This window comes from Phyllobates terribilis, unplaced genomic scaffold (genome assembly GCF_046119375.1).
Source record: "Phyllobates terribilis strain yellow unplaced genomic scaffold, ASM4611937v1 Scaffold_40__1_contigs__length_11209783, whole genome shotgun sequence".
In the NCBI taxonomy this organism is placed as follows: domain Eukaryota; kingdom Metazoa; phylum Chordata; class Amphibia; order Anura; family Dendrobatidae; genus Phyllobates; species Phyllobates terribilis.
This window is the reverse complement of record NW_027362800.1, coordinates 8629495-8654528: the sequence shown is the minus strand read 5'-3', so window position 1 is coordinate 8654528 and position 25034 is coordinate 8629495. Positions and strand designations below refer to the sequence as shown.

Sequence of the window (25034 nt, the reverse complement as noted above, 5' to 3'; positions counted from 1 at the left end):
GGGTATCGCTTCTCGGCCTTTTGGCTAAGATCAAGTGTAGTATCTGTTCTTATCAGTTTAATATCTGATACGTCCCCTATCTGGGGACCATATATTAAATGGATTTTTAGAACAGGGAGATGGAAAAAGAGCTTGCTCTGTCCACTCCACGCATTGACCTGGTATTGCAGTATCTCCAGGACCGGTGCACCCCTTCTTTAATGCAGTTTCTAAAATCAGAAAGAATTGAATTCAATGCTTTTTGTTCATTTTGCTTGTTTGTCGGATTTTGGGATGGACTCTTTGGCTTTGCTTTTCTTCTCCTCATTGGATTTTTCATGTTAAAAGTTGCAGAAGCCAGATGACAAGCTCATTTTGGTTCAACTTCAGCAACTGTGCATTGCATTGCCATGTAATGTAATGTAATGCAATGCTATCTATCTAGCTCTCCCTCTATACTTCCTTTTGGATAAACAGACATATTAGGCAAGCATTTTGGAGCTTTCACCTAAATAACTACAGGTGGTGAGATAAGCTGCACAATATAATTGACCTTTCAGTATATTGTTGCACACACACCATCTATTTAGCAAATGCCCTTGTTATCAACAGCAGCCTTTTAAACTCACCTGAGCTAACAGGTATGTGAGCTGGTTACTCTGCTGCGCTTAAAATTTCTTTTTTGGTTTGCTACAATGCCTTTTCTGAAACGTTGTCTCCCTCTGCTGGAACACTGACTTCTTTCATTTAATGCCTGCAGACTATAAAAGAGAAACCAACCCAAAAAGTTTGGTTGATTAGTCTGTGGCATTCTTTTAAACTGTTGCTTATGGCGGTCTCTGTGAGCTTCTCAGTGACATTCAGCCATCCAGGTATCCCGCCTGCACTAGACGGAATGTGGCAATGGAACGCTGGCTGCGCGTGTCATAATAGGCTCTGAGCCTTTATATACCTGCGCACAGCAGCAGCCACCTTCAGTCTGCTGCTGGACAGCCAGCAGCAGCAGCAGCAGGAGAGGTAATTAATCAGCAACCCTCCTGCTAAGGGTAGACAGCTGCTCGTTCCACCCCCCCCCCCCGCCTTAATTGGTTCTCCTCCCTTCCAACGGTGTTGAGGCGGGTGGGAACAGCCGGGGGTTGAGGGTACTGTGCTAAAAGAGGTGGAGTTATGCAGATCTAAAACGCGTGGATTGCAGCAGCAGCAAGCCGAAAAGTGCAGGCATGTGAGGGATCTAGAGGTTGACAGCATGTCTTCTTAACGGGAGTCCAGGTGGCCATCTCCACAAATGGACTTTTCAGAATCCTTGGGTGGCACCGTAGTCGGAAACCAATTCTGGTTATCGCTTCTCGGCCTTTTGGCTAAGATCAAGTGTAGTATCTGTTCTTATCAGTTTAATATCTGATACGTCCCCTATCTGGGGACCATATATTAAATGGATTTTTAGAACAGGGAGATGGAAAAAGAGCTTGCTCTGTCCACTCCACGCATTGACCTGGTATTGCAGTATCTCCAGGACCGGTGCACCCCTTCTTTAATGCAGTTTCTAAAATCAGAAAGAATTGAATTCAATGCTTTTTGTTCATTTTGCTTGTTTGTCGGATTTTGGGATGGACTCTTTGGCTTTGCTTTTCTTCTCCTCATTGGATTTTTCATGTTAAAAGTTGCAGAAGCCAGATGACAAGCTCATTTTGGTTCAACTTCAGCAACTGTGCATTGCATTGCCATGTAATGTAATGTAATGCAATGCTATCTATCTAGCTCTCCCTCTATACTTCCTTTTGGATAAACAGACATATTAGGCAAGCATTTTGGAGCTTTCACCTAAATAACTACAGGTGGTGAGATAAGCTGCACAATATAATTGACCTTTCAGTATATTGTTGCACACACACCATCTATTTAGCAAATGCCCTTGTTATCAACAGCAGCCTTTTAAACTCACCTGAGCTAACAGGTATGTGAGCTGGTTACTCTGCTGCGCTTAAAATTTCTTTTTTGGTTTGCTACAATGCCTTTTCTGAAACGTTGTCTCCCTCTGCTGGAACACTGACTTCTTTCATTTAATGCCTGCAGACTATAAAAGAGAAACCAACCCAAAAAGTTTGGTTGATTAGTCTGTGGCATTCTTTTAAACTGTTGCTTATGGCGGTCTCTGTGAGCTTCTCAGTGACATTCAGCCATCCAGGTATCCCGCCTGCAGTAGACGGAATGTGGCAATGGAACGCTGGCTGCGCGTGTCATAATAGGCTCTGAGCCTTTATATACCTGCGCACAGCAGCAGCCACCTTCAGTCTGCTGCTGGACAGCCAGCAGCAGCAGCAGCAGGAGAGGTAATTAATCAGCAACCCTCCTGCTAAGGGTAGACAGCTGCTCGTTCCACCCCCCCCCCCCGCCTTAATTGGCTCTCCTCCCTTCCAACGGTGTTGAGGCGGGTGGGAACAGCCGGGGGTTGAGGGTACTGTGCTAAAAGAGGTGGAGTTATGCAGATCTAAAACGCGTGGATTGCAGCAGCAGCAAGCCGAAAAGTGCAGGCATGTGAGGGATCTAGAGGTTGACAGCATGTCTTCTTAACGGGAGTCCAGGTGGCCATCTCCACAAATGGACTTTTCAGAATCCTTGGGTGGCACCGTAGTCGGAAACCAATTCTGGTTATCGCTTCTCGGCCTTTTGGCTAAGATCAAGTGTAGTATCTGTTCTTATCAGTTTAATATCTGATACGTCCCCTAAATGGGGACCATATATTAAATGGATTTTTAGAACAGGGAGATGGAAAAAGAGCTTGCTCTGTCCACTCCACGCATTGACCTGGTATTGCAGTATCTCCAGGACCGGTGCACCCCTTCTTTAATGCAGTTTCTAAAATCAGAAAGAATTGAATTCAATGCTTTTTGTTCATTTTGCTTGTTTGTCGGATTTTGGGATGGACTCTTTGGCTTTGCTTTTCTTCTCCTCATTGGATTTTTCATGTTAAAAGTTGCAGAAGCCAGATGACAAGCTCATTTTGGTTCAACTTCAGCAACTGTGCATTGCATTGCCATGTAATGTAATGTAATGCAATGCTATCTATCTAGCTCTCCCTCTATACTTCCTTTTGGATAAACAGACATATTAGGCAAGCATTTTGGAGCTTTCACCTAAATAACTACAGGTGGTGAGATAAGCTGCACAATATAATTGACCTTTCAGTATATTGTTGCACACACACCATCTATTTAGCAAATGCCCTTGTTATCAACAGCAGCCTTTTAAACTCACCTGAGCTAACAGGTATGTGAGCTGGTTACTCTGCTGCGCTTAAAATTTCTTTTTTGGTTTGCTACAATGCCTTTTCTGAAACGTTGTCTCCCTCTGCTGGAACACTGACTTCTTTCATTTAATGCCTGCAGACTATAAAAGAGAAACCAACCCAAAAAGTTTGGTTGATTAGTCTGTGGCATTCTTTTAAACTGTTGCTTATGGCGGTCTCTGTGAGCTTCTCAGTGACATTCAGCCATCCAGGTATCCCGCCTGCAGTAGACGGAATGTGGCAATGGAACGCTGGCTGCGCGTGTCATAATAGGCTCTGAGCCTTTATATACCTGCGCACAGCAGCAGCCACCTTCAGTCTGCTGCTGGACAGCCAGCAGCAGCAGCAGCAGCAGGAGAGGTAATTAATCAGCAACCCTCCTGCTAAGGGTAGACAGCTGCTCGTTCCACCACCCCCCCCGCCTTAATTGGTTCTCCTCCCTTCCAACGGTGTTGAGGCGGGTGGGAACAGCCGGGGGTTGAGGGTACTGTGCTAAAAGAGGTGGAGTTATGCAGATCTAAAACGCGTGGATTGCAGCAGCAGCAAGCCGAAAAGTGCAGGCATGTGAGGGATCTAGAGGTTGACAGCATGTCTTCTTAACGGGAGTCCAGGTGGCCATCTCCACAAATGGACTTTTCAGAATCCTTGGGTGGCACCGTAGTCGGAAACCAATTCTGGTTATCGCTTCTCGGCCTTTTGGCTAAGATCAAGTGTAGTATCTGTTCTTATCAGTTTAATATCTGATACGTCCCCTATCTGGGGACCATATATTAAATGGATTTTTAGAACAGGGAGATGGAAAAAGAGCTTGCTCTGTCCACTCCACGCATTGACCTGGTATTGCAGTATCTCCAGGACCGGTGCACCCCTTCTTTAATGCAGTTTCTAAAATCAGAAAGAATTGAATTCAATGCTTTTTGTTCATTTTGCTTGTTTGTCGGATTTTGGGATGGACTCTTTGGCTTTGCTTTTCTTCTCCTCATTGGATTTTTCATGTTAAAAGTTGCAGAAGCCAGATGACAAGCTCATTTTGGTTCAACTTCAGCAACTGTGCATTGCATTGCCATGTAATGTAATGTAATGCAATGCTATCTATCTAGCTCTCCCTCTATACTTCCTTTTGGATAAACAGACATATTAGGCAAGCATTTTGGAGCTTTCACCTAAATAACTACAGGTGGTGAGATAAGCTGCACAATATAATTGACCTTTCAGTATATTGTTGCACACACACCATCTATTTAGCAAATGCCCTTGTTATCAACAGCAGCCTTTTAAACTCACCTGAGCTAACAGGTATGTGAGCTGGTTACTCTGCTGCGCTTAAAATTTCTTTTTTGGTTTGCTACAATGCCTTTTCTGAAACGTTGTCTCCCTCTGCTGGAACACTGACTTCTTTCATTTAATGCCTGCAGACTATAAAAGAGAAACCAACCCAAAAAGTTTGGTTGATTAGTCTGTGGCATTCTTTTAAACTGTTGCTTATGGCGGTCTCTGTGAGCTTCTCAGTGACATTCAGCCATCCAGGTATCCCGCCTGCAGTAGACGGAATGTGGCAATGGAACGCTGGCTGCGCGTGTCATAATAGGCTCTGAGCCTTTATATACCTGCGCACAGCAGCAGCCACCTTCAGTCTGCTGCTGGACAGCCAGCAGCAGCAGCAGCAGGAGAGGTAATTAATCAGCAACCCTCCTGCTAAGGGTAGACAGCTGCTCGTTCCACCCCCCCCCGCCTTAATTGGTTCTCCTCCCTTCCAACGGTGTTGAGGCGGGTGGGAACAGCCGGGGGTTGAGGGTACTGTGCTAAAAGAGGTGGAGTTATGCAGATCTAAAACGCGTGGATTGCAGCAGCAGCAAGCCGAAAAGTGCAGGCATGTGAGGGATCTAGAGGTTGACAGCATGTCTTCTTAACGGGAGTCCAGGTGGCCATCTCCACAAATGGACTTTTCAGAATCCTTGGGTGGCACCGTAGTCGGAAACCAATTCTGGTTATCGCTTCTCGGCCTTTTGGCTAAGATCAAGTGTAGTATCTGTTCTTATCAGTTTAATATCTGATACGTCCCCTATCTGGGGACCATATATTAAATGGATTTTTAGAACAGGGAGATGGAAAAAGAGCTTGCTCTGTCCACTCCACGCATTGACCTGGTATTGCAGTATCTCCAGGACCGGTGCACCCCTTCTTTAATGCAGTTTCTAAAATCAGAAAGAATTGAATTCAATGCTTTTTGTTCATTTTGCTTGTTTGTCGGATTTTGGGATGGACTCTTTGGCTTTGCTTTTCTTCTCCTCATTGGATTTTTCATGTTAAAAGTTGCAGAAGCCAGATGACAAGCTCATTTTGGTTCAACTTCAGCAACTGTGCATTGCATTGCCATGTAATGTAATGTAATGCAATGCTATCTATCTAGCTCTCCCTCTATACTTCCTTTTGGATAAACAGACATATTAGGCAAGCATTTTGGAGCTTTCACCTAAATAACTACAGGTGGTGAGATAAGCTGCACAATATAATTGACCTTTCAGTATATTGTTGCACACACACCATCTATTTAGCAAATGCCCTTGTTATCAACAGCAGCCTTTTAAACTCACCTGAGCTAACAGGTATGTGAGCTGGTTACTCTGCTGCGCTTAAAATTTCTTTTTTGGTTTGCTACAATGCCTTTTCTGAAACGTTGTCTCCCTCTGCTGGAACACTGACTTCTTTCATTTAATGCCTGCAGACTATAAAAGAGAAACCAACCCAAAAAGTTTGGTTGATTAGTCTGTGGCATTCTTTTAAACTGTTGCTTATGGCGGTCTCTGTGAGCTTCTCAGTGACATTCAGCCATCCAGGTATCCCGCCTGCAGTAGACGGAATGTGGCAATGGAACGCTGGCTGCGCGTGTCATAATAGGCTCTGAGCCTTTATATACCTGCGCACAGCAGCAGCCACCTTCAGTCTGCTGCTGGACAGCCAGCAGCAGCAGCAGCAGGAGAGGTAATTAATCAGCAACCCTCCTGCTAAGGGTAGACAGCTGCTCGTTCCACCCCCCCCCCCGCCTTAATTGGTTCTCCTCCCTTCCAACGGTGTTGAGGCGGGTGGGAACAGCCGGGGGTTGAGGGTACTGTGCTAAAAGAGGTGGAGTTATGCAGATCTAAAATGCGTGGATTGCAGCAGCAGCAAGCCGAAAAGTGCAGGCATGTGAGGGATCTAGAGGTTGACAGCATGTCTTCTTAACGGGAGTCCAGGTGGCCATCTCCACAAATGGACTTTTCAGAATCCTTGGGTGGCACCGTAGTCGGAAACCAATTCTGGTTATCGCTTCTCGGCCTTTTGGCTAAGATCAAGTGTAGTATCTGTTCTTATCAGTTTAATATCTGATACGTCCCCTATCTGGGGACCATATATTAAATGGATTTTTAGAACAGGGAGATGTAAAAAGAGCTTGCTCTGTCCACTCCACGCATTGACCTGGTATTGCAGTATCTCCAGGACCGGTGCACCCCTTCTTTAATGCAGTTTCTAAAATCAGAAAGAATTGAATTCAATGCTTTTTGTTCATTTTGCTTGTTTGTCGGATTTTGGGATGGACTCTTTGGCTTTGCTTTTCTTCTCCTCATTGGATTTTTCATGTTAAAAGTTGCAGAAGCCAGATGACAAGCTCATTTTGGTTCAACTTCAGCAACTGTGCATTGCATTGCCATGTAATGTAATGTAATGCAATGCTATCTATCTAGCTCTCCCTCTATACTTCCTTTTGGATAAACAGACATATTAGGCAAGCATTTTGGAGCTTTCACCTAAATAACTACAGGTGGTGAGATAAGCTGCACAATATAATTGACCTTTCAGTATATTGTTGCACACACACCATCTATTTAGCAAATGCCCTTGTTATCAACAGCAGCCTTTTAAACTCACCTGAGCTAACAGGTATGTGAGCTGGTTACTCTGCTGCGCTTAAAATTTCTTTTTTGGTTTGCTACAATGCCTTTTCTGAAACGTTGTCTCCCTCTGCTGGAACACTGACTTCTTTCATTTAATGCCTGCAGACTATAAAAGAGAAACCAACCCAAAAAGTTTGGTTGATTAGTCTGTGGCATTCTTTTAAACTGTTGCTTATGGCGGTCTCTGTGAGCTTCTCAGTGACATTCAGCCATCCAGGTATCCCGCCTGCAGTAGACGGAATGTGGCAATGGAACGCTGGCTGCGCGTGTCATAATAGGCTCTGAGCCTTTATATACCTGCGCACAGCAGCAGCCACCTTCAGTCTGCTGCTGGACAGCCAGCAGCAGCAGCAGCAGGAGAGGTAATTAATCAGCAACCCTCCTGCTAAGGGTAGACAGCTGCTCGTTCCACCCCCCCCCCCCGCCTTAATTGGTTCTCCTCCCTTCCAACGGTGTTGAGGCGGGTGGGAACAGCCGGGGGTTGAGGGTACTGTGCTAAAAGAGGTGGAGTTATGCAGATCTAAAACGCGTGGATTGCAGCAGCAGCAAGCCGAAAAGTGCAGGCATGTGAGGGATCTAGAGGTTGACAGCATGTCTTCTTAACGGGAGTCCAGGTGGCCATCTCCACAAATGGACTTTTCAGAATCCTTGGGTGGCACCGTAGTCGGAAACCAATTCTGGTTATCGCTTCTCGGCCTTTTGGCTAAGATCAAGTGTAGTATCTGTTCTTATCAGTTTAATATCTGATACGTCCCCTATCTGGGGACCATATATTAAATGGATTTTTAGAACAGGGAGATGTAAAAAGAGCTTGCTCTGTCCACTCCACGCATTGACCTGGTATTGCAGTATCTCCAGGACCGGTGCACCCCTTCTTTAATGCAGTTTCTAAAATCAGAAAGAATTGAATTCAATGCTTTTTGTTCATTTTGCTTGTTTGTCGGATTTTGGGATGGACTCTTTGGCTTTGCTTTTCTTCTCCTCATTGGATTTTTCATGTTAAAAGTTGCAGAAGCCAGATGACAAGCTCATTTTGGTTCAACTTCAGCAACTGTGCATTGCATTGCCATGTAATGTAATGTAATGCAATGCTATCTATCTAGCTCTCCCTCTATACTTCCTTTTGGATAAACAGACATATTAGGCAAGCATTTTGGAGCTTTCACCTAAATAACTACAGGTGGTGAGATAAGCTGCACAATATAATTGACCTTTCAGTATATTGTTGCACACACACCATCTATTTAGCAAATGCCCTTGTTATCAACAGCAGCCTTTTAAACTCACCTGAGCTAACAGGTATGTGAGCTGGTTACTCTGCTGCGCTTAAAATTTCTTTTTTGGTTTGCTACAATGCCTTTTCTGAAACGTTGTCTCCCTCTGCTGGAACACTGACTTCTTTCATTTAATGCCTGCAGACTATAAAAGAGAAACCAACCCAAAAAGTTTGGTTGATTAGTCTGTGGCATTCTTTTAAACTGTTGCTTATGGCGGTCTCTGTGAGCTTCTCAGTGACATTCAGCCATCCAGGTATCCCGCCTGCAGTAGACGGAATGTGGCAATGGAACGCTGGCTGCGCGTGTCATAATAGGCTCTGAGCCTTTATATACCTGCGCACAGCAGCAGCCACCTTCAGTCTGCTGCTGGACAGCCAGCAGCAGCAGCAGCAGGAGAGGTAATTAATCAGCAACCCTCCTGCTAAGGGTAGACAGCTGCTCGTTCCACCCCCCCCCCCCGCCTTAATTGGTTCTCCTCCCTTCCAACGGTGTTGAGGCGGGTGGGAACAGCCGGGGGTTGAGGGTACTGTGCTAAAAGAGGTGGAGTTATGCAGATCTAAAACGCGTGGATTGCAGCAGCAGCAAGCCGAAAAGTGCAGGCATGTGAGGGATCTAGAGGTTGACAGCATGTCTTCTTAACGGGAGTCCAGGTGGCCATCTCCACAAATGGACTTTTCAGAATCCTTGGGTGGCACCGTAGTCGGAAACCAATTCTGGTTATCGCTTCTCGGCCTTTTGGCTAAGATCAAGTGTAGTATCTGTTCTTATCAGTTTAATATCTGATACGTCCCCTATCTGGGGACCATATATTAAATGGATTTTTAGAACAGGGAGATGGAAAAAGAGCTTGCTCTGTCCACTCCACGCATTGACCTGGTATTGCAGTATCTCCAGGACCGGTGCACCCCTTCTTTAATGCAGTTTCTAAAATCAGAAAGAATTGAATTCAATGCTTTTTGTTCATTTTGCTTGTTTGTCGGATTTTGGGATGGACTCTTTGGCTTTGCTTTTCTTCTCCTCATTGGATTTTTCATGTTAAAAGTTGCAGAAGCCAGATGACAAGCTCATTTTGGTTCAACTTCAGCAACTGTGCATTGCATTGCCATGTAATGTAATGTAATGCAATGCTATCTATCTAGCTCTCCCTCTATACTTCCTTTTGGATAAACAGACATATTAGGCAAGCATTTTGGAGCTTTCACCTAAATAACTACAGGTGGTGAGATAAGCTGCACAATATAATTGACCTTTCAGTATATTGTTGCACACACACCATCTATTTAGCAAATGCCCTTGTTATCAACAGCAGCCTTTTAAACTCACCTGAGCTAACAGGTATGTGAGCTGGTTACTCTGCTGCGCTTAAAATTTCTTTTTTGGTTTGCTACAATGCCTTTTCTGAAACGTTGTCTCCCTCTGCTGGAACACTGACTTCTTTCATTTAATGCCTGCAGACTATAAAAGAGAAACCAACCCAAAAAGTTTGGTTGATTAGTCTGTGGCATTCTTTTAAACTGTTGCTTATGGCGGTCTCTGTGAGCTTCTCAGTGACATTCAGCCATCCAGGTATCCCGCCTGCAGTAGACGGAATGTGGCAATGGAACGCTGGCTGCGCGTGTCATAATAGGCTCTGAGCCTTTATATACCTGCGCACAGCAGCAGCCACCTTCAGTCTGCTGCTGGACAGCCAGCAGCAGCAGCAGCAGGAGAGGTAATTAATCAGCAACCCTCCTGCTAAGGGTAGACAGCTGCTCGTTCCACCCCCCCCCCGCCTTAATTGGTTCTCCTCCCTTCCAACGGTGTTGAGGCGGGTGGGAACAGCCGGGGGTTGAGGGTACTGTGCTAAAAGAGGTGGAGTTATGCAGATCTAAAACGCGTGGATTGCAGCAGCAGCAAGCCGAAAAGTGCAGGCATGTGAGGGATCTAGAGGTTGACAGCATGTCTTCTTAACGGGAGTCCAGGTGGCCATCTCCACAAATGGACTTTTCAGAATCCTTGGGTGGCACCGTAGTCGGAAACCAATTCTGGTTATCGCTTCTCGGCCTTTTGGCTAAGATCAAGTGTAGTATCTGTTCTTATCAGTTTAATATCTGATACGTCCCCTATCTGGGGACCATATATTAAATGGATTTTTAGAACAGGGAGATGGAAAAAGAGCTTGCTCTGTCCACTCCACGCATTGACCTGGTATTGCAGTATCTCCAGGACCGGTGCACCCCTTCTTTAATGCAGTTTCTAAAATCAGAAAGAATTGAATTCAATGCTTTTTGTTCATTTTGCTTGTTTGTCGGATTTTGGGATGGACTCTTTGGCTTTGCTTTTCTTCTCCTCATTGGATTTTTCATGTTAAAAGTTGCAGAAGCCAGATGACAAGCTCATTTTGGTTCAACTTCAGCAACTGTGCATTGCATTGCCATGTAATGTAATGTAATGCAATGCTATCTATCTAGCTCTCCCTCTATACTTCCTTTTGGATAAACAGACATATTAGGCAAGCATTTTGGAGCTTTCACCTAAATAACTACAGGTGGTGAGATAAGCTGCACAATATAATTGACCTTTCAGTATATTGTTGCACACACACCATCTATTTAGCAAATGCCCTTGTTATCAACAGCAGCCTTTTAAACTCACCTGAGCTAACAGGTATGTGAGCTGGTTACTCTGCTGCGCTTAAAATTTCTTTTTTGGTTTGCTACAATGCCTTTTCTGAAACGTTGTCTCCCTCTGCTGGAACACTGACTTCTTTCATTTAATGCCTGCAGACTATAAAAGAGAAACCAACCCAAAAAGTTTGGTTGATTAGTCTGTGGCATTCTTTTAAACTGTTGCTTATGGCGGTCTCTGTGAGCTTCTCAGTGACATTCAGCCATCCAGGTATCCCGCCTGCAGTAGACGGAATGTGGCAATGGAACGCTGGCTGCGCGTGTCATAATAGGCTCTGAGCCTTTATATACCTGCGCACAGCAGCAGCCACCTTCAGTCTGCTGCTGGACAGCCAGCAGCAGCAGCAGCAGGAGAGGTAATTAATCAGCAACCCTCCTGCTAAGGGTAGACAGCTGCTCGTTCCACCCCCCCCCCCCGCCTTAATTGGTTCTCCTCCCTTCCAACGGTGTTGAGGCGGGTGGGAACAGCCGGGGGTTGAGGGTACTGTGCTAAAAGAGGTGGAGTTATGCAGATCTAAAACGCGTGGATTGCAGCAGCAGCAAGCCGAAAAGTGCAGGCATGTGAGGGATCTAGAGGTTGACAGCATGTCTTCTTAACGGGAGTCCAGGTGGCCATCTCCACAAATGGACTTTTCAGAATCCTTGGGTGGCACCGTAGTCGGAAACCAATTCTGGTTATCGCTTCTCGGCCTTTTGGCTAAGATCAAGTGTAGTATCTGTTCTTATCAGTTTAATATCTGATACGTCCCCTATCTGGGGACCATATATTAAATGGATTTTTAGAACAGGGAGATGGAAAAAGAGCTTGCTCTGTCCACTCCACGCATTGACCTGGTATTGCAGTATCTCCAGGACCGGTGCACCCCTTCTTTAATGCAGTTTCTAAAATCAGAAAGAATTGAATTCAATGCTTTTTGTTCATTTTGCTTGTTTGTCGGATTTTGGGATGGACTCTTTGGCTTTGCTTTTCTTCTCCTCATTGGATTTTTCATGTTAAAAGTTGCAGAAGCCAGATGACAAGCTCATTTTGGTTCAACTTCAGCAACTGTGCATTGCATTGCCATGTAATGTAATGTAATGCAATGCTATCTATCTAGCTCTCCCTCTATACTTCCTTTTGGATAAACAGACATATTAGGCAAGCATTTTGGAGCTTTCACCTAAATAACTACAGGTGGTGAGATAAGCTGCACAATATAATTGACCTTTCAGTATATTGTTGCACACACACCATCTATTTAGCAAATGCCCTTGTTATCAACAGCAGCCTTTTAAACTCACCTGAGCTAACAGGTATGTGAGCTGGTTACTCTGCTGCGCTTAAAATTTCTTTTTTGGTTTGCTACAATGCCTTTTCTGAAACGTTGTCTCCCTCTGCTGGAACACTGACTTCTTTCATTTAATGCCTGCAGACTATAAAAGAGAAACCAACCCAAAAAGTTTGGTTGATTAGTCTGTGGCATTCTTTTAAACTGTTGCTTATGGCGGTCTCTGTGAGCTTCTCAGTGACATTCAGCCATCCAGGTATCCCGCCTGCAGTAGACGGAATGTGGCAATGGAACGCTGGCTGCGCGTGTCATAATAGGCTCTGAGCCTTTATATACCTGCGCACAGCAGCAGCCACCTTCAGTCTGCTGCTGGACAGCCAGCAGCAGCAGCAGCAGGAGAGGTAATTAATCAGCAACCCTCCTGCTAAGGGTAGACAGCTGCTCGTTCCACCCCCCCCCCGCCTTAATTGGTTCTCCTCCCTTCCAACGGTGTTGAGGCGGGTGGGAACAGCCGGGGGTTGAGGGTACTGTGCTAAAAGAGGTGGAGTTATGCAGATCTAAAACGCGTGGATTGCAGCAGCAGCAAGCCGAAAAGTGCAGGCATGTGAGGGATCTAGAGGTTGACAGCATGTCTTCTTAACGGGAGTCCAGGTGGCCATCTCCACAAATGGACTTTTCAGAATCCTTGGGTGGCACCGTAGTCGGAAACCAATTCTGGTTATCGCTTCTCGGCCTTTTGGCTAAGATCAAGTGTAGTATCTGTTCTTATCAGTTTAATATCTGATACGTCCCCTATCTGGGGACCATATATTAAATGGATTTTTAGAACAGGGAGATGGAAAAAGAGCTTGCTCTGTCCACTCCACGCATTGACCTGGTATTGCAGTATCTCCAGGACCGGTGCACCCCTTCTTTAATGCAGTTTCTAAAATCAGAAAGAATTGAATTCAATGCTTTTTGTTCATTTTGCTTGTTTGTCGGATTTTGGGATGGACTCTTTGGCTTTGCTTTTCTTCTCCTCATTGGATTTTTCATGTTAAAAGTTGCAGAAGCCAGATGACAAGCTCATTTTGGTTCAACTTCAGCAACTGTGCATTGCATTGCCATGTAATGTAATGTAATGCAATGCTATCTATCTAGCTCTCCCTCTATACTTCCTTTTGGATAAACAGACATATTAGGCAAGCATTTTGGAGCTTTCACCTAAATAACTACAGGTGGTGAGATAAGCTGCACAATATAATTGACCTTTCAGTATATTGTTGCACACACACCATCTATTTAGCAAATGCCCTTGTTATCAACAGCAGCCTTTTAAACTCACCTGAGCTAACAGGTATGTGAGCTGGTTACTCTGCTGCGCTTAAAATTTCTTTTTTGGTTTGCTACAATGCCTTTTCTGAAACGTTGTCTCCCTCTGCTGGAACACTGACTTCTTTCATTTAATGCCTGCAGACTATAAAAGAGAAACCAACCCAAAAAGTTTGGTTGATTAGTCTGTGGCATTCTTTTAAACTGTTGCTTATGGCAGTCTCTGTGAGCTTCTCAGTGACATTCAGCCATCCAGGTATCCCGCCTGCAGTAGACGGAATGTGGCAATGGAACGCTGGCTGCGCGTGTCATAATAGGCTCTGAGCCTTTATATACCTGCGCACAGCAGCAGCCACCTTCAGTCTGCTGCTGGACAGCCAGCAGCAGCAGCAGCAGGAGAGGTAATTAATCAGCAACCCTCCTGCTAAGGGTAGACAGCTGCTCGTTCCACCCCCCCCCCCGCCTTAATTGGTTCTCCTCCCTTCCAACGGTGTTGAGGCGGGTGGGAACAGCCGGGGGTTGAGGGTACTGTGCTAAAAGAGGTGGAGTTATGCAGATCTAAAACGCGTGGATTGCAGCAGCAGCAAGCCGAAAAGTGCAGGCATGTGAGGGATCTAGAGGTTGACAGCATGTCTTCTTAACGGGAGTCCAGGTGGCCATCTCCACAAATGGACTTTTCAGAATTCTTGGGTGGCACCGTAGTCGGAAACCAATTCTGGTTATCGCTTCTCGGCCTTTTGGCTAAGATCAAGTGTAGTATCTGTTCTTATCAGTTTAATATCTGATACGTCCCCTAAATGGGGACCATATATTAAATGGATTTTTAGAACAGGGAGATGGAAAAAGAGCTTGCTCTGTCCACTCCACGCATTGACCTGGTATTGCAGTATCTCCAGGACCGGTGCACCCCTTCTTTAATGCAGTTTCTAAAATCAGAAAGAATTGAATTCAATGCTTTTTGTTCATTTTGCTTGTTTGTCGGATTTTGGGATGGACTCTTTGGCTTTGCTTTTCTTCTCCTCATTGGATTTTTCATGTTAAAAGTTGCAGAAGCCAGATGACAAGCTCATTTTGGTTCAACTTCAGCAACTGTGCATTGCATTGCCATGTAATGTAATGTAATGCAATGCTATCTATCTAGCTCTCCCTCTATACTTCCTTTTGGATAAACAGACATATTAGGCAAGCATTTTGGAGCTTTCACCTAAATAACTACAGGTGGTGAGATAAGCTGCACAATATAATTGACCTTTCAGTATATTGTTGCACACACACCATCTATTTAGCAAATGCCCTTGTTATCAACAGCAGCCTTTTAAACTCACCTGAGCTAACAGGTATGTGAGCTGGTTACTCTGCTGCGCTTAAAATTTTTTTTTTTGGTTTGCTACAATGCCTTTTCTGAAACGTTGTCTCCCTCTGCTGGAACACTGACTTCTTTCATTTAATGCCTGCAGACTATAAAAGAGAAACCAACCCAAAAAGTTTGGTTGATTAGTCTGTGGCATTCTTTTAAACTGTTGCTTATGGCGGTCTCTGTGAGCTTCTCAGTGACATTCAGCCATCCAGGTATCCCGCCTGCAGTAGACGGAATGTGGCAATGGAACGCTGGCTGCGCGTGTCATAATAGGCTCTGAGCCTTTATATACCTGCGCACAGCAGCAGCCAACTTCAGTCTGCTGCTGGACAGCCAGCAGCAGCAGCAGCAGGAGAGGTAATTAATCAGCAACCCTCCTGCTAAGGGTAGACAGCTGCTCGTTCCAACCCCCCCCCGCCTTAATTGGCTCTCCTCCCTTCCAACGGTGTTGAGGCGGGTGGGAACAGCTGGGGGTTGAGGGTACTGTGCAAAAAGAGGTGGAGTTATGCAGATCTAAAACGCGTGGATTGCAGCAGCAGCAAGCCGAAAAGTGCAGGCATGTGAGGGATCTAGAGGTTGACAGCATGTCTTCTTAACGGGAGTCCAGGTGGCCATCTCCACAAATGGACTTTTCAGAATCCTTGGGTGGCACCGTAGTCGGAAACCAATTCTGGTTATCGCTTCTCGGCCTTTTGGCTAAGATCAAGTGTAGTATCTGTTCTTATCAGTTTAATATCTGATACGTCCCCTATCTGGGGACCATATATTAAATGGATTTTTAGAACAGGGAGATGGAAAAAGAGCTTGCTCTGTCCACTCCACGCATTGACCTGGTATTGCAGTATCTCCAGGACCGGTGCACCCCTTCTTTAATGCAGTTTCTAAAATCAGAAAGAATTGAATTCAATGCTTTTTGTTCATTTTGCTTGTTTGTCGGATTTTGGGATGGACTCTTTGGCTTTGCTTTTCTTCTCCTCATTGGATTTTTCATGTTAAAAGTTGCAGAAGCCAGATGACAAGCTCATTTTGGTTCAACTTCAGCAACTGTGAATTGCATTGCCATGTAATGTAATGTAATGCAATGCTATCTATCTAGCTCTCCCTCTATACTTCCTTTTGGATAAACAGACATATTAGGCAAGCATTTTGGAGCTTTCACCTAAATAACTACAGGTGGTGAGATAAGCTGCACAATATAATTGACCTTTCAGTATATTGTTGCACACACACCATCTATTTAGCAAATGCCCTTGTTATCAACAGCAGCCTTTTAAACTCACCTGAGCTAACAGGTATGTGAGCTGGTTACTCTGCTGCGCTTAAAATTTCTTTTTTGGTTTGCTACAATGCCTTTTCTGAAACGTTGTCTCCCTCTGCTGGAACACTGACTTCTATCATTTAATGCCTGCAGACTATAAAAGAGAAACCAACCCAAAAAGTTTGGTTGATTAGTCTGTGGCATTCTTTTAAACTGTTGCTTATGGCGGTCTCTGTGAGCTTCTCAGTGACATTCAGCCATCCAGGTATCCCGCCTGCAGTAGACGGAATGTGGCAATGGAACGCTGGCTGCGCGTGTCATAATAGGCTCTGAGCCTTTATATACCTGCGCACAGCAGCAGCCACCTTCAGTCTGCTGCTGGACAGCCAGCAGCAGCAGCAGCAGGAGAGGTAATTAATCAGCAACCCTCCTGCTAAGGGTAGACAGCTGCTCGTTCCACCCCCCCCCCCCGCCTTAATTGGTTCTCCTCCCTTCCAACGGTGTTGAGGCGGGTGGGAACAGCCGGGGGTTGAGGGTACTGTGCTAAAAGAGGTGGAGTTATGCAGATCTAAAACGCGTGGATTGCAGCAGCAGCAAGCCGAAAAGTGCAGGCATGTGAGGGATCTAGAGGTTGACAGCATGTCTTCTTAACGGGAGTCCAGGTGGCCATCTCCACAAATGGACTTTTCAGAATCCTTGGGTGGCACCGTAGTCGGAAACCAATTCTGGTTATCGCTTCTCGGCCTTTTGGCTAAGATCAAGTGTAGTATCTGTTCTTATCAGTTTAATATCTGATACGTCCCCTATCTGGGGACCATATATTAAATGGATTTTTAGAACAGGGAGATGGAAAAAGAGCTTGCTCTGTCCACTCCACGCATTGACCTGGTATTGCAGTATCTCCAGGACCGGTGCACCCCTTCTTTAATGCAGTTTCTAAAATCAGAAAGAATTGAATTCAATGCTTTTTGTTCATTTTGCTTGTTTGTCGGATTTTGGGATGGACTCTTTGGCTTTGCTTTTCTTCTCCTCATTGGATTTTTCATGTTAAAAGTTGCAGAAGCCAGATGACAAGCTCATTTTGGTTCAACTTCAGCAACTGTGCATTGCATTGCCATGTAATGTAATGTAATGCAATGCTATCTATCTAGCTCTCCCTCTATACTTCCTTTTGGATAAACAGACATATTAGGCAAGCATTTTGGAGCTTTCACCTAAATAACTACAGGTGGTGAGATAAGCTGCACAATATAATTGACCTTTCAGTATATTGTTGCACACACACCATCTATTTAGCAAATGCCCTTGTTATCAACAGCAGCCTTTTAAACTCACCTGAGCTAACAGGTATGTGAGCTGGTTACTCTGCTGCGCTTAAAATTTCTTTTTTGGTTTGCTACAATGCCTTTTCTGAAACGTTGTCTCCCTCTGCTGGAACACTGACTTCTTTCATTTAATGCCTGCAGACTATAAAAGAGAAACCAACCCAAAAAGTTTGGTTGATTAGTCTGTGGCATTCTTTTAAACTGTTGCTTATGGCGGTCTCTGTGAGCTTCTCAGTGACATTCAGCCATCCAGGTATCCCGCCTGCAGTAGACGGAATGTGGCAATGGAACGCTGGCTGCGCGTGTCATAATAGGCTCTGAGCCTTTATATACCTGCGCACAGCAGCAGCCACCTTCAGTCTGCTGCTGGACAGCCAGCAGCAGCAGCAGCAGGAGAGGTAATTAATCAGCAACCCTCCTGCTAAGGGTAGACAGCTGCTCGTTCCACCCCCCCCCCGCCTTAATTGGTTCTCCTCCCTTCCAACGGTGTTGAGGCGGGTGGGAACAGCCGGGGGTTGAGGGTACTGTGCTAAAAGAGGTGGAGTTATGCAGATCTAAAACGCGTGGATTGCAGCAGCAGCAAGCCGAAAAGTGCAGGCATGTGAGGGATCTAGAGGTTGACAGCATGTCTTCTTAACGGGAGTCCAGGTGGCCATCTCCACAAATGGACTTTTCAGAATCCTTGGGTGGCACCGTAGTCGGAAACCAATTCTGGTTATCGCTTCTCTGCCTTTTGGCTAAGATCAAGTGTAGTATCTGTTCTTTTAAGAACACAAGAGCTACGATCTACACTTGACGAGAGCGATCGAACTCGGAAGGAGAAGAGCTTCGGAGCCCAGCTGACATCGGAGAAGGAAGGCGGATATCGGTGGGAGGAAGACGCTCTAAAGAATCCAGAAGAAGACGAAGACTCGGAGAAGAATCGGGCTGTCCTGTGGAATCTTCGAGTAAGAAAATCATCGAGACAAAGACCTTTCGGGGAATTTGTCCAGAACACGACGGGAGAAGAATCTGCATAGCTCCACCCATTTCGGGAAGAGCTCCAGATCCAGCTCCAAGAAGTAACTGCAGGAGGAAAGCCATGGCAAGCGCTGCGAGGAAGGCCGAAAAGAAGAGCCTGGAGCAGGGGACAGCCAGGAGGGCCCAGCCAGGAGCCGATTCTGACCCCAAGGACTCTGCCTCCACGACTGGCCAGCAGAAGGGACCCCAGAAGCCCCGCCAAGAAGCTCCAGCCCTGGAGCCATGGATGCGGCAGACGGTGGCCCTGAAACTGAAGGAAGTGGATGGGAGGGTGCCGGACATGTCCTCGGACGTGTTCTGCCAGAAGATGCTGCTGGATCGAGGCTTCTCCAGGTCGGACACCCTCAGCATCCAGACCTTCTTGACGGGGATCTTCTTCGTCACCTTCGCCACTGTGAACACCTGCAGGAGGTTCTGGGAAATGGTAAGCGCAAAAGGACCGGATAATTCTTTCTCTGCCTTTACAGGTAGCTGCCCTATCCAGAGGGACGAAAGGAGGATCACGGTCTCCATGCGCAACCCGCACACCCCAGGCCAAGACATCTGTACCTTCCTGAGACGCTTCTGTTTGGTTGTGAAGGAACCCTCTCACATCCTGAATGGACTCGGCTTCTGGACAGGTAAGTGGTCGGTGACTGTTAGACTTCACAGGGACCTGGCGTACTCAGACGGACTTCGGCACCTGCCCCCGACATTCTCCCTGGGCAACTCCTACGGCCTCATCTATTACCCGGACATGCCGCGGAACTGCAGGAGATGCGGCAAGAACGGCCACGAGATGAAGGACTGCAAGGAGGATGCCTGCAGGATTTGTCGAGTGACGGGACACAGCTCGAAAGACTGCCCGAAGAAGACGTCTTGCAACCTGTGTGGGCTGGCGGCTCATCTGTACAAGGATTGCCCCAAGCGTGAGAGATCCTGGGCATCGGTGGTTGCGACGACCCCAGCTCCGGAGGACAAGGCCCCGACGACCAGGCCTGTGAAGGTCAAGGACGCGACGACCAAGGCCCCAGCGGCCAAGGCCGAGACGACCAAGGCCAAAGCGGTCAAGGAGTCGGTGGCCAAAGCCCCAGCGACGGTCCCAGCAGCTACGAAGCAGAAGAAAAAGTCAAAGGAGGGTAAGAGTTCTGTCACCCCTCTCTCGATCCCTCCCCCTGCCACCCCCGTCCAACCCCCCCCCACCCCGGCCACCCCTGCTGAGGATTCCACTTCCTCTTCCTCCTTCCCCTACTCCTCAGCAGGTGTCCTTTCCCCTGCCCCGGCAGCCACTCTCCCTCCCCAGACCATGGTAGCGGTGGAATTAACCTTTCCTCCACCTGCCGCTATCTATTCCGAGGAGGATTTTCCCCTTCTTGTCTCCCCAGTTCCAACCCGGGGAAAGAGGAAGGTGGAGGACAGCCCTGCTACTGAATCCTCCAAAAAGAAGATTCTGGATTTCGTAGGCGAAAAGGAGGATACCCTCCCTGAGCCAGAAGAGATGGAGCACATGGTTGAGACCCTGGTGGCCGAGCCAGAAGAGGAGGAACTGGTGGTTGCCGAGATCGAGGCCGCGCTGCTTGACCAGATGGAGGAAGAGGGCCTGCTGGTGATCCCGTCACCAGCAGTCAACACCGACGAGGGACCACCCGACCGGAGTGGTAACTAAGGTGTATTGCCTGCGCTAACTTTTTCTTTTTTCCCTACATGATGGCTAATATTAACTTATTTTCCATTAATGTCAGGAGCATCAAGGACAAGTTCAGACGTCAGACTATTTATGCCTTCCTTACTTCCCAGTTGTGTGATGTTTATATGTTGCAGGAATGTTCCCTTCCCTCCTCTAGGTCCTTCAAACATCTGGCCAGGGAGTGGTCCCACGGTCCATCCTACTGGTCCGGTGGGGGTGACTGCAAGTCTGCGGGGGTCGCAATTCTGATCAGGGGGGGCGCATTCACGCTTGAGTCCATCCAGGAGCTCATCTGCGGCAGGGCTCTTGTTGTAGATGGCAACTGGGCGGGAGAACCTGTCAGGTTCATCAACGTGTATGCGTCCCCACTGAAGAATGAGCGTTTGGAGCTTTTCCAGACCCTGCGGCTTCAGCTTGCCACCACCAGGACCTTAGTGATGGCCGGGGATTTCAACTGCCCCATCGAGGAGGATGGTCGTAGTTCTGGCACATCTGCCAAGTTGGACATCACGTCCAAGCTGCTCATCGAGATGGTAACCGAGGCCTCTCTTCAGGACGTGGTGGGCTCCATGGGGAGAGGCTCCACGAACTTTTCGTGGAGCCGACCCGATGGCTCACTCCGCTCCAGGATTGACTTTGTGTTCACCTCTCGGGCAGTCAGGCAGAGTAGGCACTCGATGGTCCCCTGCTTCTTCTCCGACCACAGAGCCATTCACTTACAAGGTGTCCTCGGCAACGGTTTTCCGTCCGGCCCCGGCTCCTGGAAGCTTAATTGTGCTCTGCTGGCTCAGGATGAAGTCGTGGAGGAGCTGAGAGCAGCCTACGCAATGTGGCAGTCCTACAAGGGTAGCTTCCAAACAGTCTCTGATTGGTGGGAATATGTTAAACTTGAGTTTCGCTGTTTCTTTCAGGCCAAGGGTCGACAACAGGCATGTGAGAAGAGGAGGGACTTCAGAGGGCTGCAGCGCGAGCTGCGGTCGCTGCAGGACCTTCTTCACTGCGGCTGGGACGTGAGGGAGGAGCTGGAGGAGACCAAGAAGAGCCTGAAAAGGCACTTTGAGGAGGAGTCCAAGCGAATCGTCTTCCGTTCCAAAGTGGAGAATCTGGAGAAGGGTGAGAAATGTAACTCATTCTTTTTCAGGAAACTTCATGCCGGTCACACGCCCCTGAACGAGCTGCGAGACGAGAGCGGAAACATGCGACGTGGGAAGGAGGACGTGATGAGGGTCGTCAGCGACTTCTACAGCGAACTCTACTCCCACAAGACTACCGACCCCGACGCTGCTGATAAGTTCCTGTCAGGTATCACTAACCATCTTGATCCTGCAGGCACGGCAGCCTTGGACAAACCTCTGATGGTGGGCGAATTGCTCTCTGCCGCTAAATCCTTTAGGACCGGCAGGACCCCAGGCAGTGATGGTCTTCCAGCGGAGCTCTATGTAGCGCTGGGAGACCTCATCTGTCCGGACCTGTTGGACCTGTACGAGGAGATGGTGGTGGAGGGTAGAATGCCTCCATCTTTGAGGGAAGGAATGGTCACGATCCTGTACAAGCGGAAGGGAGAGAGGTGCGACCTGAGGAATTGGCGTCCCATCACTCTGCTCAACGTGGACTACAAGATCCTGGCCAAGACGATGGCGACACGACTTAAGACGGTCATCGGACGGATCATCCACCCGGACCAGACCTGCGGCATCCCTGGACGTCGCATCGCAGACAGCCTCGCTCTCGTGCGGGACACGGTCGAGTACATCAAGGTCCGCCGCGCACACGCGGCCCTGGTCTCCTTGGATCAGGAGAAGGCCTTCGACCGGGTTTCCCACGAGTTCATGGGCCGAGCTCTGCACCGGTTAGGTTTGGGTAACATGTTTTGTTCGTATGTCCGTTTGATGTATTTTGATATCCACAGCTCGGTGTTGGTGAAAGGCTGGAAGACTGACCCCTTCCGTGTCCTCTCTGGGGTCAGACAAGGCTGCCCTCTATCACCTCTTCTTTTTGTTTGTGTTATAGAACTCTTCGCAGAGGCTATCCGGCAGAATGGAGAGATCAGAGGGATCACCGCACCGGGTCCGGGACGACACGAGGTCAAGTGCTCGCTCTACATGGACGACGTCACCGTCTTCTGCTCTGATCGTGGTTCAGTCGACGCCCTCGTCCAGACGTGTGAGAGGTTCGGCCGGGCTTCAGGGGCCAAAGTCAACTGCAGGAAGTCGGAAGCCATGCTCTTCGGGGATTGGCAGCCGGCCTCCTCCGCCCCCTTCCCCTTCAACATTCAACCGGATTTCCTCAAGGTGCTGGGAGTCTGGTTCGGGAAGGAAGGAGCGGCCCTCAAGTCCTGGCAAGAACGCTTGGCCAAGGTGAAGCAACGGATCGGACTCTGGAGCCTCAGACACCTCACTTGTGAGGGTAAGGCACTCGTCCTGCGTAATGAGGTCCTGCCCGTCTTGCAGTACACGGCGCAGGCCTGGCCCCCACACGTCACTGTGTGCAGGGCCATTACCAGGACAGTGTTTCACTTTGTCTGGGGATCCAAGATGGACAGAGTCAGGCGGGCCGTCATGTACAAGGAGCCTCGCAAGGGTGGGAAGGGCGTTCCAGATATCCCCACCCTCCTGCGATCCTCTTTTGTGTGTGATTGTGTTCGCCGGACTTTGCAAGTCAAGAATGGCTCCGCGGGCAGGTCCATGTCTCGCTTCTTCCTGCTTCCTCTTTGGAGGCGACTCGGCTGGGACAAGTGGGACAGCTCCTTCCCCTACAACTGGACGACGCCATGGTTCTACGGAGACGTCGTTCGATTTGTGGGGGAACATCAACTGGAGGGACTCAAGCCCGACTTGTGGAAGCCCAAAACTATCCACAAGCTCATCAGAGCCAAGGATGACGTGGAGAACATCACAGGACTTCACCAGGACACGCTGGAGACTGTGTGGACAAATGTGTCGTCTGACAGGCTGACCAACGGGCACAAGGACTTGTCGTGGATGGCGATTCAGGGCGGACTGCCCGTCCGGTCATTCATGCATGCCCGGAACCTGTGCAAGACCCGGTACTGCCCAAGGTGCCCCTTCGTGGAGGAAACATCTTTGCACACTTTTTGGGACTGCGGATTTGCACAGCGCCTGTTGACTGCCCTTGAGGACGACCTGAGGAACTCTGTCCTCAGGGCGAGCCTATCGCACCATTCTGTGCTTTACGGACTCTTCCCTGGGGTTCATACCGTCGGAGCCATCCAGGAGGCTTGGCGCCTTATGAACTGCTTCAAGGATGCCGTTTGGGTCGCCAGGAACCGGCTCATCTTGAGGAGGGAGAGGATGTCCATCCAGGACTGCCGCAGGCTGATCCACAGTCTGCTCAGAGACTATTCCATCGTGGACGGTCCGGAGGACGAGGATGAGGACTAAACCCCTCCTCCCCCTCTCCCCTTATGTGTCTTGTCTTTCAATAAAGCTTCGGGCCTGTGATTTTCCCCTCCCCATCCCCTTTTTCCCAATCCCCATCCCTTATCACGGTTCGTCGTACTGTATTGATTGACATGCTTTTTCTTTCAGATTGAGTGTTTTGTGTAGCATAGGGGTGTGATGTGTCTAGTTAGTGCGTCGTATCCTCATGCTATGTAAATATGATGTAGAATTCTGTGTGTACTGGGCTGCGGCACTGTACACTGTCTGTTAACTTATTTTTTGTGCTAATAAAAGATATATTCAATCAAAAAAATCTGTTCTTATCAGTTTAATATCTGATACGTCCCCTATCTGGGGACCATATATTAAATGGATTTTTAGAACAGGGAGATGGAAAAAGAGCTTGCTCTGTCCACTCCACGCATTGACCTGGTATTGCAGTATCTCCAGGACCGGTGCACCCCTTCTTTAATGCAGTTTCTAAAATCAGAAAGAATTGAATTCAATGCTTTTTGTTCATTTTGCTTGTTTGCCGGATTTTGGGATGGACTCTTTGGCTTTGCTTTTCTTCTCCTCATTGGATTTTTCATGTTAAAAGTTGCAGAAGCCAGATGACAAGCTCATTTTGGTTCAACTTCAGCAACTGTGCATTGCATTGCCATGTAATGTAATGTAATGCAATGCTATCTATCTAGCTCTCCCTCTATACTTCCTTTTGGATAAACAGACATATTAGGCAAGCATTTTGGAGCTTTCACCTAAATAACTACAGGTGGTGAGATAAGCTGCACAATATAATTGACCTTTCAGTATATTGTTGCACACACACCATCTATTTAGCAAATGCCCTTGTTATCAACAGCAGCCTTTTAAACTCACCTGAGCTAACAGGTATGTGAGCTGGTTACTCTGCTGCGCTTAAAATTTCTTTTTTGGTTTGCTACAATGCCTTTTCTGAAACGTTGTCTCCCTCTGCTGGAACACTGACTTCTTTCATTTAATGCCTGCAGACTATAAAAGAGAAACCAACCCAAAAAGTTTGGTTGATTAGTCTGTGGCATTCTTTTAAACTGTTGCTTATGGCGGTCTCTGTGAGCTTCTCAGTGACATTCAGCCATCCAGGTATCCCGCCTGCAGTAGACGGAATGTGGCAATGGAACGCTGGCTGCGCGTGTCATAATAGGCTCTGAGCCTTTATATACCTGCGCACAGCAGCAGCCACCTTCAGTCTGCTGCTGGACAGCCAGCAGCAGCAGCAGCAGGAGAGGTAATTAATCAGCAACCCTCC

At 47.5% G+C, this 25034-nt stretch overlaps 15 non-coding genes and 1 pseudogene across 15 annotated transcripts; all 16 read left to right on the top strand.

Moving 5' to 3' along the window:
• The first annotated feature begins 4 nt into the window (after positions 1 to 4).
• On the top strand, positions 5 to 195 carry LOC141189721 (U2 spliceosomal RNA). Its single transcript, XR_012263769.1, has one exon. It is a non-coding gene; the product is annotated as a U2 spliceosomal RNA (small nuclear RNA).
• A 1122-nt stretch (positions 196 to 1317) lies between these two features.
• LOC141189720 (U2 spliceosomal RNA) lies at positions 1318 to 1508 on the top strand. Its single transcript, XR_012263768.1, has one exon. It is a non-coding gene; the product is annotated as a U2 spliceosomal RNA (small nuclear RNA).
• A 1122-nt stretch (positions 1509 to 2630) lies between these two features.
• LOC141184092 (U2 spliceosomal RNA) lies at positions 2631 to 2821 on the top strand. The gene has a single exon (XR_012258880.1). It is a non-coding gene; the product is annotated as a U2 spliceosomal RNA (small nuclear RNA).
• A 1124-nt stretch (positions 2822 to 3945) lies between these two features.
• On the top strand, positions 3946 to 4136 carry LOC141189719 (U2 spliceosomal RNA). The gene has a single exon (XR_012263767.1). It is a non-coding gene; the product is annotated as a U2 spliceosomal RNA (small nuclear RNA).
• A 1119-nt stretch (positions 4137 to 5255) lies between these two features.
• Positions 5256 to 5446, top strand: LOC141189717 (U2 spliceosomal RNA). Its single transcript, XR_012263765.1, has one exon. It is a non-coding gene; the product is annotated as a U2 spliceosomal RNA (small nuclear RNA).
• A 1121-nt stretch (positions 5447 to 6567) lies between these two features.
• Positions 6568 to 6758, top strand: LOC141184198 (U2 spliceosomal RNA). The gene has a single exon (XR_012258976.1). It is a non-coding gene; the product is annotated as a U2 spliceosomal RNA (small nuclear RNA).
• A 1122-nt stretch (positions 6759 to 7880) lies between these two features.
• On the top strand, positions 7881 to 8071 carry LOC141184197 (U2 spliceosomal RNA). The gene has a single exon (XR_012258975.1). It is a non-coding gene; the product is annotated as a U2 spliceosomal RNA (small nuclear RNA).
• A 1122-nt stretch (positions 8072 to 9193) lies between these two features.
• Positions 9194 to 9384, top strand: LOC141189716 (U2 spliceosomal RNA). The gene has a single exon (XR_012263764.1). It is a non-coding gene; the product is annotated as a U2 spliceosomal RNA (small nuclear RNA).
• A 1120-nt stretch (positions 9385 to 10504) lies between these two features.
• On the top strand, positions 10505 to 10695 carry LOC141189715 (U2 spliceosomal RNA). The gene has a single exon (XR_012263763.1). It is a non-coding gene; the product is annotated as a U2 spliceosomal RNA (small nuclear RNA).
• A 1122-nt stretch (positions 10696 to 11817) lies between these two features.
• LOC141189714 (U2 spliceosomal RNA) lies at positions 11818 to 12008 on the top strand. The gene has a single exon (XR_012263762.1). It is a non-coding gene; the product is annotated as a U2 spliceosomal RNA (small nuclear RNA).
• Positions 12009 to 13128: 1120 nt separating this feature from the next.
• On the top strand, positions 13129 to 13319 carry LOC141189713 (U2 spliceosomal RNA). The gene has a single exon (XR_012263761.1). It is a non-coding gene; the product is annotated as a U2 spliceosomal RNA (small nuclear RNA).
• A 1121-nt stretch (positions 13320 to 14440) lies between these two features.
• LOC141184091 (U2 spliceosomal RNA) lies at positions 14441 to 14631 on the top strand. The gene has a single exon (XR_012258879.1). It is a non-coding gene; the product is annotated as a U2 spliceosomal RNA (small nuclear RNA).
• A 1121-nt stretch (positions 14632 to 15752) lies between these two features.
• Positions 15753 to 15943, top strand: LOC141189712 (U2 spliceosomal RNA). Its single transcript, XR_012263760.1, has one exon. It is a non-coding gene; the product is annotated as a U2 spliceosomal RNA (small nuclear RNA).
• Positions 15944 to 17065: 1122 nt separating this feature from the next.
• Positions 17066 to 17256, top strand: LOC141189711 (U2 spliceosomal RNA). The gene has a single exon (XR_012263759.1). It is a non-coding gene; the product is annotated as a U2 spliceosomal RNA (small nuclear RNA).
• Positions 17257 to 18376: 1120 nt separating this feature from the next.
• LOC141186078 (U2 spliceosomal RNA) lies at positions 18377 to 18454 on the top strand (annotated as a pseudogene).
• A 5564-nt stretch (positions 18455 to 24018) lies between these two features.
• On the top strand, positions 24019 to 24212 carry LOC141185709 (U2 spliceosomal RNA). The gene has a single exon (XR_012260342.1). It is a non-coding gene; the product is annotated as a U2 spliceosomal RNA (small nuclear RNA).
• The last annotated feature ends 822 nt before the right edge of the window (positions 24213 to 25034 follow it).